The 18,963-nt window shown below is 40.7% G+C and overlaps 1 long non-coding RNA gene across 1 annotated transcript; it reads left to right on the top strand.

The window, feature by feature from the left end:
- Nucleotides 1-10,743: 10,743 nt before the first annotated feature.
- Nucleotides 10,744-17,451, top strand: LOC122126547. Its single transcript, XR_006150969.1, has 3 exons — nt 10,744-10,928; nt 12,374-12,477; nt 17,371-17,451. It is a non-coding gene; the product is annotated as an uncharacterized LOC122126547 (long non-coding RNA).
- Nucleotides 17,452-18,963: the final 1,512 nt, after the last annotated feature.

Below are 18,963 nucleotides of genomic sequence, written 5' to 3'. Positions count from 1 at the left end.
ATTCTACACTGCTTTTTTAAAATGTTCAGTATGGAACTAAAAATACATAACTGCTTCCATTAATAAAAGCTAAGTCACTGTCTTGGAACTGGGGCCAGTATTTCTGCCATTGCTAGGATTTTAGCTCACCATCCAGGTAACTCTTTTGCAGCATGGTTGAAGGCAGAGCTCACTGTCCTTGAGGAAAAGAAATTCAGGCTAGAATCCCCATGTCCTGAATGAAGGTCCTGCAAGAGAAAAAATATTTCTATACATATGTAATATATATACTTACATATGTATGTTAATTTCACATTATGATTTTTATTATTGATTTTGTATTTTATTTTTCTTTGATTCATTTATTGATTATTGTATTTAGTATTATTATACACATAATTTTTTTACATTTTGCACATATATTTTAAAATTAAACACAATAATTTAGGATATTGACTCATTTTTCATTAATATTTTATTGTGTTGAAACACAGTACATAATTAAATAGAAGCGTTTGTCACAGTCTTCACATGTTTATAGTCTGCCCCAAGTATGAGCTTTGTCTTATCTTTGGACATCTTCCCATTGGGATCTCTTTAGAACGTTTATATTCAGAAACCTTTTCTTGAGGATAGGCAGGTGAGGGATAAAATTGGAAGGGTGGGGTAGAAATGTGGCTTAGTGGTAAAGAGCTTGCTCATGCTCAACATGCATGAATGACTGGGTTTGAATCCTCATTGCCACATAATCAGAAAAAGCCAGAAGCTGTGGAGTGGCTCAAGTGGCTAGACTTGAGAAAAAGAAGCTCAGGGACAGTACCCAGGCCCTAAGATAAAGCCCCAGAAGTGTCAAAAACAATAGGCCAGATGACAGTGGCTCACAGCTGGAACCCTAGGTTCTCAGTAGACTGAGAGCGGAAGACCAGAGTTCAAAGACAACCTAGGCAAGGAAAGCCTGTTAGACTCTTATCTCCAGTGAACCACCAAAAGACCCTATGTGGCGCTGTGGCTAAAGTGGTAGAGTGTTAGCCTTGAGCTGAAGGGATCAGGGACAGTGCCCAGGCTTGAGTTCGAGACATACACCTGGAAAAAAAAGTGAGGGTTAATCAAAGTACTTTTCCTATTTATTAATGAGGAGAACATTCTCTGGAAAATGAACACTGATGTACACCAGAATTGCAGTTAGAGCTCCAGGTTCAAGTGTAGCAGATCCATATACCCAGCCTCTCAGACTCTAGCATTGTAACCTTGTGTCCTACAGGGTTCTGAACGGTCCATTGTTGAAAGGCATAATATGCTCCCCAAACAATTTGCAATAAGCATTTGACTTCTATTGTCAATGTCATTACAGTTCTGAACCTACCAGAGCTCCAGTAGCTCACGCCCATCAACCTAGCTCCGGAGGCTAAGGTCTCAGGAACACAGGGTGAAGCCAATCAGGGCAGGGAAGTCTTTGACACTCTGACTTCCATTTCTGAAAGGTCAGATGTACAAGAGCTTCTTGTGTTTCCCTTGGTGATGAGAATTTACTTGCACTCTAAATGTTCTTAGAGTTCCTGAGCTATAGAAGAAAGCAAGAAACATCAACGACCCATCCGGGGTTCAAATGGAGTTCTCAGAATCCAAGCCCTAGCCCTGTTAACAGGATGAAATCCAGTGTAACACTGTATTTGAAGGAAAGAAAACAGTTGCAAAAGCCAGGCTAGGTGCTGAGACCTAGCCCTGCAGGATTAAGAGGCAGAATGTACACACTCAACAGGGAAGAGAGCTGCCAAACCACTTCATTCATTCCAGGAACAACCAGCAATGAATGGAAACCTGAAATATTTGTTAGAGTTACACCAGGGTCAGGCTTTTATCAGCCTCTTCAAATAATGACTAATTAACCTTCCTCCTTCAGGTGAAGGGAGCCTCAGGCTATCTTTAGGTTACCAATAGAGAGCCAGTTTAGTGAGGGAGAGGGGAGGAACAGAGTAGAAAAGCCCTGCTCTCTGGTCTTAGGGAGTGGGTTTTTGACTCTCCATTTGTCAGATTTGAAGCCCTTCTACCTCTGCCAGTCCATTCTCCTTCCTTCATTCTCCACTTAATTAATGCAAATCCCCAGACCAACTAGAGGCAGGGCTGTTTCTCTTCTGTTTCCAAGCCCCTGAGTTAGAACCTAGCTCTGCCCTCGTGGCTCTGGGGCCTTTGGCTACCTTAGAAGTGGGAAAGAGACAGTCTTCCTGCTCTGTCATTGTGTGAAGGTGATGCTGGTGACCTAGCACACTGCAGAAGTCCTCATGAATGGAAAGTGTTCCCTTCCTTCCTTCTGACATCCAAGACCAGATTTATCTATCAACTTTCTATCTATCTATCTATCTAAACTATCTATCTAATCTATCTATCTATCTATCTATCTATCTATCTATCTATCTATCTATCTATCTATCTATCTATCTATCTATCTATCTATCTATCTATCTATCTATCTATCTATCTATCTATCTAATCTACCTACCTACCTACTTAGGTATCTCTTTGCCAGTTTTTGGATTGAACTCAAGGTCTGGGCACTGTCTGTAGCACTCTACTACTTAAGCCACAGCACTAATTCTGGCTTTTTCTTTGTATGTGATACCGAGGAATCGTACCCAGGGCTTCGTGCATGCTAGGCAAGCACTTTCTCACTAATCCACATTCCCAGCCCCTTCATCTTTTCCTTAATGGTAGTTTTTACATAAGTATGCTACCATTTTAAGTCCCCTAGTTTAATTTTCTGAATACTGGTTACTTCTACAAAACCTGATCTTCTTTTCCCCTGCCTGATTTGTGACTGGTCCTGCATTGGCCTAATAATTAATGTAAATAAAGGCTGCTGAGAGCTGCAGTGTTCATCATATAATGACACAGGACTGGAAACCTCGAAGAGAAAAGCCATGGGTCTGAAATGAAGAAAATGGTGCAGTATGCACTAGGAGCATATTTGAAAAAATGAACAAGTAAATAAAAGAAGAAGCAATGCATACAGTCTGTTTGCACTCAGGGAGGTAATATACACACATAAGTAGGTAGGGCGTTGATAAAAAAAACTTGGCCTTCTCTTTTTGAAAATTTTTTTGTGGTCATCCCAGGGCTTAAACTCAGGGCCCGATGCGTTCCTTGGCTGTTTTTCCCAAGGCTGAGGTGTTACCGCCACCACAGCTCCACTTCCAGCCATCTGGTCATTAATTGGACATAAGCACCTCCCAGGCTTTCCTGCCTGTTCTAGCCTGTGTTTCCTGCTTGGCTTTCTCTCTCAAAGCTGGAGCTCTTTCCTCTGGACCACTGCTCCACTTCCAGTTTTCTGGTGGTTTATTGGAGATAAGAGTCTCACAGACTTCCTGCTCAGGCTGACTTTGAATGGCGATTTCCCGAAGAGGATTCAAGCAGCTTTTCTCAAGGATACACAGAGGAGTGCTCCACACAAAACCTCATTGTAAATCTCGAGAGGCACTAGAGGAAAAGAGATACAAGAAAATGCTTCTAGTGTGTTCTAGATACTTAAGGTTGGAGACACACAACACATAATTATTAGATCATTTTATGTGCAAAAGGAACAATGCAGACATTATGAGAATCATTGCAGCTTTCAGTCCTCTCATCCTGAGACAGTAAATTCACTGCAGCTCAATGCTAAGTGACAGAACTGGCATGTCCTGTGGATATTTTCTCCCAATTCCTGTGACACTCATTTCTCACTTTTGGCTTCAAACCTGTGACCAGAGGGGAAGATGAGGCAAGAAAATCCTTCTCAGTGAAAACAGCCATAAAGATCATTGGATAGTTAACTTATAAATTCAAGACATTCGAATGACCCTGTTAAGAAGTCAGATTGTCCAGATTAAAAAATGAAGAAGAAAGAAAGTACCAGTGGCTGCTGACTTTAATCCCAGCTCCTTAGGAGGCTGAGATGTAGAGAATCTTAGTTTGAATCCAGCCAGCATAGGAAAGTACATGACACTGTTATTTCTAAGAGATCACAGAAAAAACCAAAGTGGGGCTGTGATTCAAGGTTAATGCACTATCCTTGAGCAAAAGGAGCTCAGGGACAATGCCTAGAATCATAGTTCAACCCCAGGAACTGTTCCATCAAAGAGCCTGTACCTCCATATCTTTGTGTATGTATGGACGTATTCCTATAGGTGAAGCTCCAGAGTAGCTATGATGAATGGCACCAAGCTAGGAAATTTGTATTCAATAAAATGATTTCATAACAGAGACTGCTTTCATGACACTGCATGTTCCAGGGCTCCTTTCACTGGTCCCAGTATAACCTGTGGATTTCTCTGTATCCCAGGCCTTGTAGACGAAATCTCTCTCATTTCCTGGACAGGCAGAAAAAAGGCCTCATTCCTGTACTGCTGTGTAACAAACAACTCCATCCGGGTCAGATAGTGAGGAGTAGTGCAGGCGGGCTCTGAAGGTCAGGAGAGAAAGGTCACTATGTACTCGCAACTATCTCTCTCCCCAGTGCTCTGTTTTGACAGGAAGCTTTCATTTGTGCCATCTCCCATGACAGGCCAAGTTCTGTGCACTTATCCTGCCTTTGTGAGACTATATACCAGTGTTCAGATATAGTTCTCAATATAATTCAGAAGTCCTTCTGGCAGACAACTAGGGCACTGAAGCTTATGAAATGTTTCATTGAGGGCGATGTTGGGCCTATGATGCCTCTCCTAGTTTTTCGCAAGCTTGGGAAATCCAAGCACATATCTGACATCACAAAGCTTTCTGTCTTCTAGGGCTGGTGAATCTCATCAGGTTTTGAAACTTTTGCCCTCTCCTAGTTGGGCCCAGGGTGGCTATCTTTTGGGAACACGGAGCTAACTTGCTGACCATGATCTCAGTGAAGAAGCCCAGTACCTTACCATTTTGTGTAACAGCATCACTCCTAGTCTGTGTGTGTGTGTGTGTGCACACGCGTGTGTGCGCCTGCGTGTGGGCCCATATACCATTCTTGGAAGTTGAACTCAGGACCTGAACACTGTACCTAGATTCTCTTGTACAAGGAGAGCACTCTCCTACTTGAGCCACAGAACCACTTCAGGCTTTCTTTTATTGATGTGGTCCTGAGAAATCAAACCCAGGGTTTCATATATGCAAAGCACTCTACCCCTAAGGCACATTCCCAGCTCTCTATTTCAAGTGTGTTTGTTTCTTTCTGTCATTTTTTATTGTAGGAGTTGATGTCTAGGCATGGGTGCTGTCCTTGAGCTCTTCAGCTCAAGTCTTGTGCTCTACTACTTGAGCCAAAGCGCCATTTCAGCTTTTCTGGTGGTCCATTGGAGCAAAGTGCCTCAAGGACTTTCCTGCCCAGGCTAGCTTTGAACCATGATCCTCAGATCTCATCCTCCTGAGTAGCTAGGATGACAAACATGAGCGTCAAGCACACAGCTTCCACTTCAGATTTCTTAGTGGTGAATTGAAGATAGTCTCATAGGACCTTTTTGCCTGGGATAGTTTGGAACCCAGGTTCTCAGATCTCAGCATCCTGAGAAGGCAGGATGACAGACCTCAGCTATAGAACCCTAGGCCATGGCTTCTGGTGCAACGGGCTCCTTGGCTCCACATGGTGGAGTGTTAGCCATGAGCCCAAGAGGTAAGGGTCAGTGCCTCGGCCCCTAGTTCAAGGTTCGTGACTGAGAAAATACAAAACAAAACAATTGTCTGCAGGACACAACTCACTAGTCTTCAGTAATACATAATTTAGTCCCTGCCATAGGGACCTATCTGAGCCTCAATATTCTTGTCTGCATAATCATCTCAGTTGTGGAGCTCTTACAAGGACAAGTTGAAAGAATGCACCCTGTGAAAGACACAGCACATGGCACTCTTGCATGACTCAGCACACAGCATCCTGTGAAAGTCTCAGCACCCAGCACCCAATGAAGGACTCAGCACACTCCATCTTGTGCAGGACTCAGCACAGATCACCCTATGAAAGACTCAGCACAAAGCTCTGTTCCACAAGCTATCATTAGAATTAAGGTGGTTTCACATTCTTTGAGGAACATTTCATAACTAATAGTTTAGTGAGGTGTTTTTATTTTGGGGGAGGTTACTTATGGGGCTTGAGCTCAAAACATGGGGATACTTTTCTACTAACATTTGCTCAAGGCTAGTGCTCTACCATTTCAAGCCATATTTCAAAGATTCTAGCAGACTTCCTGCCAGGATTTAAAGCCCCTAAGCAGCCAAGATGTCGGGGGTAAGCCAGGGTAAGCCAGGATGATGGGGGTAACCCATGGAGCTGGGATACAGCAGTTTACATCTGGCTAAGTCAGGTTAGGTGACAGCTGTCAGCACCAGACTCCTAGCTTTCTCTGTGATGAGGTATTTGATGTCCTGTCCTTCTATAGTTGCAGTGAGTATATTCTACCTTTTTTTTTTTTTGACAGTCCGGCGACTTGAGTAAGGGCTTTGACACTGTCCCTAAGCGTTTGTGCTCAAGGCTAGCACTCAGTTGATTGAAAGACAGCTGAACTTCTAGGTTTTCTTTTTATGTGGCACTGAGGGCTCGAACCCAGGGCTTCGTGCTTACTAGTCAAGCACTCAACCAAAGAGCCCCAGGAGTGAAAGAGTTATAAATAGATAGAGGTTGCTGTATATGATTTTATATACACAAAAGATGTCTGTACATTATTAATTTATAGATAATATTACTACCAATTTTTAGGTATTAAGTTATGTCTCCATTTAATCATGTGTCTCAGCAATTAATAAAGCATTAATTAAAATTATATGTACATACATCTGTATATAAATTACATATTTTATAGAATGCGACATATGTCTATATAATTAAATTATACATCATGTGTTACTACCAATTATTAGGCATTTATGTTTCCATGCAATTTTTATTCTATTAATGCTTAATAAAATATTAAACTTAATCCACCTCCTATAACTAGTGTGTCTAATTTTATCCTAGAATGATTCACTACTAATTCAATCTGTTTTTCATTTATTGCAGTGACAATTCTTCCACCAATGACATTTTTTACATTTATGATATCCTATTACATAGCATATATATTTGCATCTGAATTATACATCCTGTCACTGAGCACTTTCAAAGAAAAAGAAAACATGTGTCACGCTCAGCTTCTTCCTCCTCGATTACATTTTTGGCAGTACTGGGATCTAAATTCAGGGCCTAGAAGGCTCAATTCATGAATGGCTGACTGTCAGCACAGAAGCCTCTAGCCTATTCAGCTGCCAGGCTGTTCCCAGGCCCTGATATTGAGCCCCATATGTTGAACACATATTTCACTTAGTGTAGTTATTCATTTTATTTTTTGTTTTATTAATTTATTTACCATTTATTTTATTGACTATTATTACACATGAAATATTTACTACATATATTACATAAGATATAGATTTGCCTGTGTATGAAACTTCATACCTTACACTCAGGACTTTCAAAGAATCAGAAAACGTGTCACCATGGGATTCTTACTCCACGATTCAATTTTTGTGAGTGCTGGCATTAGAACTCACAGCCTATAAGTCCCAATTCATGAATGGGTGAGTGTCAGCACACCAGCTTGGGACATATTGAGCTGACAAGTATTTCTAGCACCTGAGATCGAGCCCAGGGGTTGACAAAATAAGAACAGATTGACATGCAGATGGCAGTACACAAATAAATATAGATCTTTATAGAGTGCCAGTGATGTCTATACATTATTCAGGTATATGCACTGCATTCCTACCAATTCTTGGGTATTTATTATGCGTCCATGTAATTAATATTCTTGTTTTCATCCTTAATGAATTATTAAAAAATCAACCACTGTCCCAAATCTATTGCATCCATGTAATTAATAGTATTCTTTGAATGTATCAAAAATATTCATTAAAATCCATTGGTCTCCTAAAATCCCTCCATCTAATTGTATAGTAGTATTCAGAAACAACTAATTCAACTTTGCCATTCATAATCTTCCATCGCTAATCCTATGAATAGGAACAAGACTCTTAGGATCTCTCTCCATTGGTAGGGGTCAGGACTGTGCTTCAAACACATTTCCTATGTTGCCGTGTTGGCCTAAGGCTTCCCTGGTAGCCCACCAGCCTTCAGAAATGCCAGGTTACCAACATTTTGCAGCCGTGTCATTCAGACCCAGGATGGTCACTTTGCAAAGAAAACAAATGTAAAACTAGGAAGTTGCCAGTTTTTATTTTTCTGTGTCGCATTATTTATTATTGTTTTCCTCTCAGCATTTGAGGCCCAGGAACCCAGGTTTGTCTGTGAGTCCAGTGGTTGCACCCCAGCCTAGAGTGATCAATGCTGAGACAGAATTGCCACTACCTGAGATCAAGCCCTGTGCTTGAAAAATAAAAATACATACATACATACATACATATATACATTAAAATACTTAAAATATTATGTGGCTCCTTGGCTTGGAATTCAGGCCATTGTTTTTGTCAGGCCTGGGATTTGAACTCAGGGTGTGAGTAAATCTGTAGCACTGTGGGGGATGGGAAGATCACCGTGCTGGAAGACAAGAAAGTCAGGCCTGTTCCCAGGGCCTGTATTCAAATCCTAGCACTTGAAAAAATAATATATATATAATATTCGTATATATTTGAAATACATGATTTATATTTACATACACGTGTTTATTACATGTTGCAGTTAGTGTATTCATTTTATTTTGTGTTTTATTTCTTATGTATTTGAGAGTGAGTATGATTACACATATAACATTTTGCATCCTATTACATAAGACATAGGTTTTCCTATGTATTCTACATCATTCCTGAGACCCAGGACTTTCACAGATACGGAAAACAAGTGGAACAATTGGCTTTTCCAACAGGATTAAGTTTTTGGCAACTCTCTTACTTGAACTCAGGGCCTAGCAGGCCCACTTCATGAATGGTTACATGTTAGCACACTAGTCTGATGCAAATGAAGTTGGCAGGCCAATTTGAGGACCTGAGATCAAGCCACAGGAATGACCAATATATAAACAGGTAGATGTTTAGATTGCAGTGTGTGTGTGTTTGTTTGTGTGTGTGTGTGTGCATGTGTGTACGTATTTACATATGTATATGCATCTATAAATATATACAGAGAGACACAGATAGACATTTATGTAGATTCTAGTGTATAACCCAATATAAAGAGTGATGTCTGCAACTTATTTTTATATATTCTATTACTACCAATTATTTGGTATAAAATTATGCTTCCAATTATCATGGTAGAAGAATTAATAAAGTACTAATTAATCAATGACCTATATTTATTGCATACAATCTTATATTAGAATGACTAGCTAGTTAGTAATTCAATTAGTATATGTCAAATATTCTGTTAGTGTTCCTATAGATAAGCACGAGTTTCCTAGGATCTTCAGCTGTGTGTAGGTGGCAGTCCTACGATTGATCTCAGGGCCTAGGTGTCTGGGTTTGCCTCAAGCTTCACTGACAGTCCCCCAGCCATCATCCATGCAAGGTCACATACAATTTTCAAGCCAAGTCATTGAGGCTCAGGAGGGTCACAGTGCTAAGGAAACAAAGGTAAAAACTGTTGTGTAACATTTTCTGATTTTTCCTCCTCCATTTTTGTTGGTTTAATGTATTTTTGCCAGTGCTGGGAGTGGAATTCTGGTCCTAGGATCCCTGGATCATCTGTGGGTGTACAAGCTGTACCCCAGCCTAGGGTAATCATGGTTTAATACACACTAAAATGTTTCCTTGAGCAAAGGGAGCTCAGGGAAAATGTCTAGGCTCACAGTTCAAGCCTCAGTACCTGCCACAAAAAAAAAGAGCCAGCAACTCCATGTTTCTGTGTATGTATGCATGTATTTGTATCAGTGAAGATCCAGAGTTGCTATGAAGAAAGGCACCCAGCTAGGAAATTTGCTTTGAATAGAATGATTTCATAGCACAGAGAGTGCTTTCAAGACAATCCATGTTCCCGGGCTCCCTCATTGTTCCCAGTGTAGCCTGCTGAGTCTCCATACCCCAGGCTGCCGGAGGAAGTCGACTTCGTTGTTGGAACAGGCAGACAAAAATCTTCACTCCTGTAAAGCTGCATAACAAACAATTCATCCAGGCCAATTAATGAGGATGAACGTGCGCAGGTTCTGAAAGTCAGGAGAAAAAGGCTTGTTTGTACCCCAAGCTATCTCTCTCCCCAGTGGTCTGTTTTGACAGGAAGCCTTTATTTGTGCCACCTTTTGTGGCAGGCCAAGTTCCCTGCACTCATGCTGTCTTTGTAAGACTATGTTTCAGTGTTGAAACAAACTGCTACAATTAATTCAAGAGTCCTTCTGGCAGACAATTAGGGAGCTGAACATAATGGAATGATACATTTTTGGCAAAGGTGCCTCCATGTGGGGTGTGTGTGTGTGTGTGTGTGTGTGTGTGCATACACCATTCCTGGTGCTTGAACTCAGGACCTAACTGAAGAACTAAAGTAATTCCATTTTAAGATCAAGCCCCTTGAGCTGTGCTGCCCTCAAAGTAACCCCCAAAGAGAGCTGTGCTGCCAAAGAGAAAAATAGTTCTCAGAAAAACAGCAGGTTGCCACCAACCCTACCCACCCTTAAAAAACAGAACAGTTGCCCAGGTGTTCCAGCTGAAAAAGGGAAGTGCGATCAGGGTGGACTTAAACCCCCTGAACTTGTGAACTTGCTTGTGTGGAAACCCCCTAAACTTGTTTGTTTGATAATATAAAAGCTGTGCCAATTTTATGCTTGGGGCCTCTTAGCATCACCGGTTACCAAGTGCACAGAGGACCAAACTCCAGCTTGCAATAAACGACTCTTTGCTGTTTGCATTGATCATGGTCTCTGGTGTTCTGAGAGGGGGCGTCCAAAAACTGGGCACTTTATGTGGGAGCTCCTCTGGGATAGCCCCCCCATAAGCCACCCAAATACCTGATCAGCGAGTCGTCCAGCTAGCCGGTAAGAGGGGGTGCAGCTGCTTTATGTTGAGTGTTTTATGTTTGACTTGCAAGTAGGGTTTTGGAGCTGGCAAGAAATGTTGGCGGATGTGCTACAAGGTAACCAGCAGGCCGGTGGAAGACATTTCCTGGGCCCTTGGGGAAGCCCTCCCCAGTGGGGTCTCTCTGGACTCTGTCGTCTTTTGGACCATGACTTGTCCAGCCCCTGCCACTCTGGGTTAAGGGTAGATTATCCACCTCTTGGGTATTGACTCACCGGCCTCTGCCATCCTTTGGGACAGGAACTCGTCTGGCCTCCACCACCGTGGTTTAGGGGTGGATTCGAGCTTGAGATCAACATGCATGCTCTCTTTGTCTCATTTGTAGTTGCCATTGTCATTTTAATTCAGCGCCTCTCTTTCTTTCCTTTCCTGATTCATTTTATTTCATTTTCAGATCAGTGAGCATCCTGGAGCCCCCACAAAAGTGGGGGCCAGAGGCTCCTTTCACCTCAGGCGCTCTCCCATTTTAATACTTTTGGAATTTTAGGATGACATCAAGGGTTGACTTATTCTCTAGAAGAGGAGGCAGTGGGGGAAGGGAGAACCTGCAGGATCTAGCAATAACTTTGAAAGGGGCCTGCAGGGAAAACTCTAAGCCAGATGAATCTGCCACTGACCACCAAGTGCCACCAGCAAGATCTTAGCCTCGGGACTTGGCCCAGAGGTTCTGAGTATGGGGGGGGAGACTGTCAGTCTGAGGGGATAGCTTCCAGGGTCATTTTTCCCTTGCCCCAAGATGATTGGGAGTTCTCCTCCACCTTGGAAGGCCCCTGGGTCAACATTTGCAGTTATGTAAAAAAAAAAAAAAAAGAAAGAAATCCTCTGGTGGTGAGATGTTGCCAAATTCAAGGAGATCTGATTTTGTCTTTGTGGCCACTTGTCTGTCTTGTTTACTTTGGTGTCATTTCTGTTCTATTTTTGAGGTGGGGAAATTCTGGGTGAGGGTGGCCAGCTCACTCAGCAGACTCTGATTTCAGCTTGCTGAGTGAGAATGGAGCAGTTCTGGTAGGGTTGAACTGAGGGTCCATTAGTCCCCAACTCAGCCTTTGTTGTCTAGTTCTGTTTTAGAATTGGTACCTGTTTTAAGGGTGGATTCTTGGTTTTTGTGTTTATTTATATTTTTGTTATTTATTTGAACAACTCTGGGGAAATAAAAGTTCCAGCCTCTGGCTGGGCTCAGCCACAGACCTGTTATGCTCCCCTCACTGTGAGGTGTGAAAGGTTACTGGACTAGTCTGGTACCTTTCAGGCCTTGGGATGCATTTCTCCTTGTGGAGGCTGCCTGAGCGGAGGGTGTGGAAGACTAAGCACCTGGTTTGGACTTTTCGGCGAGTCCTGACAATGTAACAATTTGTAAAGTGCTCTTGTCTAATATTGGATAAAATTCAGGCCAGTTTATTTTCAGGTGACCCCGTCAACCAGCCCTTCTGCAACAGAAGGTATTCAAAAGATCCGTTGGTGAATTGCCTTGCTAAACAAGCAAGCCTGGGAAAATGAAGCTTAACAAAGGTACTTAGTTAAAAAAAATACTGTATTAAATTTTTGTTAAAAAACTTAAAAAAAATCTATGTACAACTGATTTTGATTTTTGCACGCTTTAAGATGTGTGTGTTTTCTATGTGTTTGTAAACATGTTCAAGATAAAAATTGTCAACATGCTGTAAAAATTGGGTGAGTTTAAGTTTAAAATGTAAAAGGTTAAGGGATTTAGACATTACTAAAAATTAAAAAATCTTTCACATTGTTTTAAATGGCTTTTTAAGGATTCTTTAATGTAGAAATTAGAAAATCTGTTATTTTAAAATTTAATATTTTAAAATGTTTCGGCAGTTTGGGATTTAGTTCCCTTGGCTAAAATTTCAGGATAAATGTTAAAAATTTAAATGTAAAGGTCAATTTAGCACTGTTACAAAACATGACCCGTTCTGTCTATCTAAAGCAGTATTTTATTCAAACCTCCCCACCAAAAATGGGAAAACTTAGAAGACCACCTAAGATCTATATTTAGGGGTGAGGATGAGCAGGCATAAGTGCAGTTAAGCAGGTCATGCATGGTGGGACCAACCCTGGCGGGGGGGCTTCATAGATGGTGGGACTGGCCCTGGGAGGAGTCCACACATGGTAAAGGAGGGCAAGCTGGCATAAACGCAGTTCATCTAACCTTAAAGAGTCAGATTGGGTGTGTGCCCATTCCATAGGCGGGGCTGAGTGGCCCATCTTTCTTCGGTCTTTTTTCCCTGCAGATAGACACTGAAAACATGATGGTTAAAATGAGTGATGTGATGATCTGATTATTATTGCTAAAACTGCCCCTTGTATGTGTTAAAATTACAATTAAAAAGGCCTTCAAAGGAGGGTTAAAAAGTTTATTTGTATAATGGAACTTGCTTTCAATGATGTTCTACAATTAGGATGTTTTTAAAAGTTATAAAGGTGTTAAGCCTAGCTTCTTTTCTTTTTTTTTTCTAGATTATTATTTGTTTTTATTGTGAAAATATTGTACAAGGGGGTTACAATTACATGAGCAAGATAATGAGTACATTTCTTATCAAGCATTGTAGCCTGCTCCTTTGTTTCCCCTTTCTATCCCATCCTCCCCCATCCCTCTACCCAAGCCTACAATCACCCCACACCAAAGCTGGAAAGTTCGTTTTCGACATAACCACTTGTACATCTCATTGTTGCAATGGGTCCACCTGTATCCCTATTTAAACGATTTGTTTTTGCCCTTACCCTCCACAAATTATAACAACATCAAATACAGTGAAAGTAGGGGTTATACCAAAGGGGAGGGACATACAAAGCAACAAAGATATCATCTTATAAATGTGTTAGAAAAAATCGCATGAAAGAAAACAGCATTTGAGTACATATCTTAGGGTACATTTCCCTAACATCAATATATCTGAGCTATTCTGCTTGATTCAGACATATACTATTTATTGGAAAAAAGGAAAACCATGGGACCTATGTTTCTTTGGGCCTGGTTTACTTCACTTAATATAATTTTTTCCAAGTCTTTCCATTTCCTCACAAATGGGGCAATGTCATTCTTTATGATGCACGCATAGAATTCCATTGTGGTATATATATATATATATACCACATTTTCTTGATCCATTAATCTACTGAGGGGCATCAGGTTTGGTTCCATATCTTAACTATGGTAAATAATTCTGCAATAAACATATCCTGCTGGTACCTTTAGTGTGATCTTGTTTGTGAATATTTGTGTAAATGCCCAAAGGGGGATTGCTGGGTCATAGGGGAACTCTATTTGGAGTCTTTTGAGGAACCTCCATACTCCTTTCCAAAGAGGTTGAACAAGTTTACACTCCCACCAACAATGCAGTAGGGTTCCCTTCTGTTCACATCTCCTCCAGCATGTGTTGTTATTAGAGTTCTTGATTATAGCCATTCTACCTGGGACGAGGTGATATCTCGATGTTGTTTGGATTTGCATTTCTTTTATGGCTAGGGAGGTTGAGCATTTCTTAAAGTATGTATTGGCCATCTTTCATTCCTCTTCAGAGAAGTTTCTGTTTAAGTCTTTAGCCCACTTATTTATTGGTCAGTTGTTTCTTTGAAGATTTGTGGTTGGGGGATTTAATGTTTTCAGTTCCAGGTATGTTTTAAATATGAGACCCCTGTCCGTTGTATGGCTAGTGAAGATCTTCCCCCAATCCGTGGGCTTTCTATTGATATTGCTAGCGATGTCCTTTGTCATACAGAAGCTCTGCAATTTCATGCAATCCCATTTGTACAACCTTTCTTTAATTTGTTGTGTTTCTGGGTCTATATTAAGAAAATTTCAGCCTGAGCGAAGGAGAAAAAGGGTTTTTCTTATTCGATCCTGTAATGTTTTCAGAGTGTCTGCTTTGACTCCGAGGTCTTCGCTCCATTGGAGTTGATTTTGGTGCAGGGTAATATATAACGAGCTAGCTTTAGTTTTCTACAAGTAGTTAACCAAGCCAACACCATTAACTGAAGAGGCTGTCTTTCTTCCATTCTATTTTTTTTTAGCTCCCATATTGAAGATTAGAGGGCTATAGGACTGTAGGTTCATAGTAGGTTTATAGTAGAGTTTGAAATTTGGTATTGATATTCCTCCAGCACTGTTCTTTCTGTTGAGGATAGTTTTATCTATTTGGGGTCTTTTATTGTTCCATATGACTTTTTGGATTGCCTCTTCTATTTCTTTGAAGAATGAGGTTGGAATATTGATAGGTTTCGCATTGAATTTGTAGATAGCCTTGGGAAGTATTGCCATTTTCAAGATGTTGATCTTTCCAATCCAGGAGCATGGGAGTTTTTGCACTTCTAAGTTCTGTTTTGATTTCCTTTTTCAAACTTTTAAAGTTTTCATCATTGAGGTCCTTCACTTCTTTGGTTAAGTTAATTCCTAGGTATTTTATTTTTTGTGGGTCTATTACGAATGGAATTGCTTTCCTAATTTCAGCCACACTTTTCTCATTGTTGGCAAACAGAAAAGCCATGGATTTTTGAGGGTTAATTTTATACCCAGCTACTTTGACAATGTTTTGAATCAGTTTGAGTAATTTTGGAGTACAGACTTTGGCATTTTTTACATACAATATCATGTCATCTCCAAAGAGGGAGAGTTTTACTTCTTTCCCTATTTGGATCCCCTTTATGTTTTCATCTTGTCGTATTGTTGTAGCTAGGCAGGCATTCTAATACTAGATTGAAGAGAAGTGGAGAAGGGACATCCTTGTCTCCTTCCTGAGTTAAAAGGAAATGGCTTTAGTTTTTCACCATTAAGTATAATGGTGGCTGTAGGTTTGTGAAATACAGCCTTTATTGTATTGAGGAATGTTTCATGGATTCCTAATTTTTCCAAAACCTTCATCATGAATGGATGTTGGATTTTGTCAAATCCTTTTTCTGCATCTATTGAGATAACCATATGTTTCTTATACTTGCTCTTGTTGATGTGATGAATAAATTGATTTGTGTATACTGAACCAGCTTTGCATCCCTGAAATGAAACCTATTTCATCGTGGTGTATGACTTTTTTTGGATGAATTGTTGAAGTCGATTGGTCAAAATTTTGTTGAGAGGTTTTGCATCAATGATCATCAAATAAATGGGTCTATAGTTCTCTTTCTTTGATGAGTCCCTGCCTAGTTTTGGGATGAGGGCTATCATAGCTTCATAGAATGATTTCAGTAGTGAACTTTCTCTTTCAATTTATTGAAGAGTTGGAGAAGTATTGGTGTGGGCTCTGGGCTCTGTTTTGAAGGCCTTGTAAAATTCCCCTGTAAAACCATCTGGTCCTGGGCTTTTCTTAGATGGGAAGTCTCTTATTGCTTTTTCCATGTCAATGCTTGATATGGGCCTGTTAAAATGATTTAACTCATCTTGGTTTATTTTTGGCATATCAGTATTTGCTAGGAAAAGTTCCATTTCTGCTAAGTTTTCAAAATTATTAGCATTAAGTTTTGAGAAGTATTCCCTTATAATGTTCTGTATCTTGTTTTTTTCTGTGGTGATGTTTCCATTCTCATCTCTGTGTTTATTTATTTGGGTGAGTTCTCTTCTTTTTCTTATAAGGTTTGCTAAGGGCCTGTCAATTTTATTAATTTTTTTGAACAAACAACTCTTTGATTTGTTGATTCTTTCTATATTTTTTGGATTCTAATTCATTTAATTCTGCTTTAATTTTAATTATTTCTTTCTGTCTACTGGATTGGGGTTTATCTTGCTCCTCTTTTTCAAGGAGGCTCAGATGTCTCATGAAATTGTTGGTTTCAAATCTCTCCAATTTGTTTATGTAGGAATGCAGAGCTATAAACTTGCCCCTAAGAATTGCCTTTGCTGTGTCCCAGAGAAGTTGGTAATTTGCGTGTTCATTTTTGTTGAATATCATGAATATATGAATTTCCTTTCTGTTCTTTTCTATGACCCACTCGTGATTCAGCAGTGTGTTGTTCAGCCTTCATGTGTTAGTGGACTATCTCTGGTGGCTTTCGGTGTTGAGTTCTAATTTTATTCCCTTGTGGTCTGAGAGAATGCAAGGTATAACTTCAATGTTTCTGAATTTAGACAAGTTTGCTTTGTGGCCTAAAATGTGTTCTATTTTGGAAAGTATTCCTTGTGCTGCTGAGAAAAACGTATATTCTGATGCTGCTAGTTGGAATATCCAATAGATGTCTGTTAAATCTAGTTGATCTATGCAGTTGTTCAGATCTGTGTTTTCTCTGTTGAGTTTTTCTGAGTTTATCTGTCTTGTGGGGAAAGTGGTGTGTTAACGTCCCCAACAATTCAAGTCTTTGGAGCTATTGTGATTTGAGGGAAAATATTGTTTCTTGCATAAATTTGGGTGCTCTGTTGTTTGGTGAGTTGTGATTGTAATTCTTGCATTATGAATAAACTTCCAGGATGTTCCAGGAAGATTGCAGACGAGAAGCTGTAGGCTAAACAAGCTCTGGCATAGAAAGCAGTTTTAGAGTTCCAGGGAACAGTCCTAAGCCATAGAATCACAACAAGTGTGCCTTCACAGGACAGAGAGTGAGGACAGAGAGAGAAAATACAGACAAGGAGACAGCCCTGGGCACTTGCCAGCAGCCACCACAGCCGTGGCAGCAGTGGCGGAAGCGACAGCAGGCGTGATACCTGAATCACAGAGAGTCCGGGATGAAGGAGCCAGACGTGGTGGGCAAGTGGATTCCACTCAACACCAACAGGAACCGACAAGGAGTAGACATCTTTATCCTGCAGTTCGCAGACCAGAGACGACCCAGGAACCAAGGCTCGGCGTGAGTAGAAGCCTGATGTCCTCACTCCTTCGCAGGGAGCAGAGGAGGGAAGGCCACCCCTCCCCACCCCCAGTACAGGAGATCTCCATCTTGGATACTGACAAAGCTCGGAGGAGCTGCTAGCTCCAACTCAGGCCCTGGAATAAATCTAAGGTCATCTAGTAGGTCACAATAGCCTTACCTCACCTGCCAGACTCAACTCCACCCAGGGAAAAGTCACCTAGCTCTGGTGCCAGCACCAGGAGTGGCTTTCTTCACCTGGTAATCAGAGCCAGAGGCTGCCCCTCCCTTTAGCAGCCTCGACAATCAACTGAAATTCAGTAAAAAGAAACCCTGAGAATGGCTCCAGGCTGGACTCTATGAGTTTCTCACAAACCAGCCCCCAGGAAAAGCTAATGTTTGCTGAAAGGCCTCAATTCTACCCAGAACCTAGCATCATCACAGCATCTCCAAACTCGAGGAAAAAGCCATCTTCCACCCATTGAACTCACCTGGGAGGAGGATCGCAGAGCATTTTTCTGCCTGTTCAAAGAAACTGATTAAGTAACCAACCAAGCCACAGGAACACAAGCAGACCAGAGACTCCAACAAGAGGCTGGTTACGGACACAAGGGAGACACAAGGTTTTTCCCACCCATCTCCAAAAAATCAAAGAAGATTTTTTGTTGTTGTTGTATCTTTTATAAAAAATTTTTTTCTAAAAATGCTTTTTTTTTTTATTTAATTTTTACCTTTTTTGAAAAAAATTGTTTTCTAGTAACTTTTTTTCCTCTTAGAATTTTATTTTAGGGGTATAAGTGTGTGTGCATTTTTATTCCTCTTTTTTTGTTTTTTTAATGTTTTGTCTTGATTTTTGTTTAGCTCTACTGAACTTCTGATCTTTTTTTCTTTCTTTCTTATCCTTTTCACCTGTTCTTCTCTTTCATTCTTTATGTGACTTAATTGCTTTTCTGCACATCCTCAGATAAACCCGTAGTCGATTATTAGACCTTATCCCCCATTGTGTACACACTTAACACAGCAGCTTAAGAACACTCAAAGAGAACTATAAGAATCTCAAGAACGGGAGGAAGCTAATCAAAGAGTAATATAGGAATTGAGAGAGCAGGATGAAAATACACAAAGATCACTAAAGGCATTCATGGAATCCATTAACAAAGAGCTGAAGGAAGTCAGGGAGACCACAAACAGAATGCTGAATGGAACCCAACAGAA

Source organism: Dipodomys spectabilis, unplaced genomic scaffold (assembly GCF_019054845.1).
Source record: "Dipodomys spectabilis isolate Male_0828 unplaced genomic scaffold, ASM1905484v1 ptg000284l, whole genome shotgun sequence".
Taxonomy (NCBI): domain Eukaryota; kingdom Metazoa; phylum Chordata; class Mammalia; order Rodentia; family Heteromyidae; genus Dipodomys; species Dipodomys spectabilis.
This window is presented reverse-complemented; position numbering and strand designations above follow the sequence as displayed.